The sequence below is a fragment of the Cebus imitator genome, unplaced genomic scaffold, assembly GCF_001604975.1.
Source record: "Cebus imitator isolate Cc_AM_T3 unplaced genomic scaffold, Cebus_imitator-1.0 Scaffold50, whole genome shotgun sequence".
Taxonomy (NCBI): Eukaryota; Metazoa; Chordata; class Mammalia; order Primates; family Cebidae; genus Cebus; species Cebus imitator.
In genome coordinates this window covers 568,937-570,872 of record NW_016107365.1, presented here as the reverse complement: position 1 = coordinate 570,872, position 1,936 = coordinate 568,937, and the positions used below count along the sequence as shown (strand labels likewise).

General features: G+C 41.6%; 1 protein-coding gene and 1 pseudogene across 5 annotated transcripts in view; one reads left to right on the top strand and one right to left on the bottom strand.

Annotated features, from left to right (window-relative positions):
• Positions 1 to 1,936, bottom strand: part of CDK7 (cyclin dependent kinase 7) — a 45,153-nt gene that overhangs the window by 22,121 nt on the left and 21,096 nt on the right. The gene's annotated exons all lie outside the window — the stretch shown is intronic.
• LOC108303662 lies at positions 661 to 1,936 on the top strand (annotated as a pseudogene). The gene has a single exon (XR_005200085.1). The product of XR_005200085.1 is annotated as a malate dehydrogenase, cytoplasmic-like (transcript).

The window sequence follows — 1,936 nt, the reverse complement described above, 5'->3', positions numbered from 1 at the left end:
GCCTGCCTCGACCTCCCAAAATGCCAGGATTATTATAGGTGTGAGCCACCACTCCCAGCCTCTTTCTTTTAGATAAATACCTAGCCTGATATTGCTAGATCACAAGATTAGTGATTAGTGATACTTATCACAATTATTAGTGATGCTATTATAGATCACAATACTAGTGGTATTGATGCTGGAAGGACCCATCACAATAGGCTATGGACTCAATCACCATCAGTTTGAGCAGTTAATGTGTTCCCTTTACTTTTTGGTAATGTGTTGTATGAAATCCTTTTTTGCTTTGATTTGGCTGGTGTGTATTTAATTGTATAAGAAATTGTATCATTTCACTGCTTTCTCACCAGCAGTGTATAAGAATTCCAGCTGTACTGGCCATGTGTAGTGGCTCATGCCTGTAATCCCAGCACTTCAGGAGGCAGATCACCTGAGGTAAAGAGTTCAAGAGCAGCCTGGCTAACATGATTGGGGAAACCCCACCTCTATTAAAAATACAAAAATTATCCAGGCGTGGTAGCAGGCACCTGTAATCCCAGCTACTCAGGACGCTGAGGCAGGAGAATTTCTTGAACCTGGGAGGCAGAGGTTTCAGTGAGTCGAGATCATGCCACTGCACTCCAGCCTGGGCAACAAAGACAGACTCCATCTTGGAAAACAAAAAACAAAAAACTTCCAAGAGGTAACCTGACTCTCTGAGGCTCATTTTGCAGGTGTTGAAATTGTCCCTGCAGTTTTCAATCATGTCTGAACCACAGAGTCCCTGTGACTGGAGCAGATGGTCAAATTGTATATTCACTGCTGTACAGTATTAGAAATAGATCTGTCTTTGATAAAGACCAGCCTATAATTTTTGTGCTGTTGGGTATCACCCCCATGATGGGTATCCTGCCCTAATGGAACTGCAAGACTGTACCCTTCACCTCCTCAAAGATGTCATCGCAACAGATAAAGAAGAGGTTTCCTTCAAAAACCTGGATATGGCCTTTCTTGTGGCCTCCATGCCAAGAAGGGAAGGCATGGAGAGAAAAGATTTACTGAAAGCAAATGTGAAAATCTTCACATCTCAGGAGGTAGCCTTAGAGAAATACAACAAAAAGTCAGTTAAGGTTATTGTTGTGGGTAATCCAGCCAATACCAACCGCCTGACTGCCTCCAAGTCGGCTCCATACATGCCCAAGGAGAACTTCAGTTGCTTGACTTGTTTGGATCACAACCGAGCTAACGCTCAAATTGCTCTTCAACTTGGTGTGACTGCTAATGATGTAACAAATGTCACTATCTGGGGAAACCATTCCTTGACCCGGTATCCAGATGTCAGCCATGCCAAGGTGAAATTGCAAGGAAAGGAAGTTGTGTTTATGAAGTTCTGAAAGATGACAGCAGGCTCAAGGAGAATTTGTCATGACTATGAAGCAGCGTGGCACTGCTATCATCAAGGCTCGAAAACTATCCAGAGCAATGTCTGCTGCAAAAGCCATTTGTGACCACACATCAGGGACATGTTTATGTCAGAGGGAGAGTTTGTGTACATGGGCGTTATCTCTGATGGCAACTCCTATAGTATTCCTGATGATCTGCTCTGCTCATTCCCTGTTGTAATCAAGAATAAGACCTAGAAGTTTGTTGAAGGTCTCCCTATTAATGATTTTTCATGTGAGACGATAGATCTTATTGCACAGGAACTGATGGAAGAAAAAGAAACTGCTTTTGAATTTCTTTCCTCTGCCTGACTAGACAATGATGTTACTAAATGCCTCAAAGCTGAAGAATCTAAATGTCGTCTTTGACTCAAGTACCAAATAATAATGTTATAGTTAAGTTACTTGTGAAGAACAACATGTTTTAAAGATTATGTGCTTCTTGGTACAGGTTTGTGAATGACAGTTTATCATCATGCTGTTAGTGTGCATTCTAAATAAATATATATTGAAAT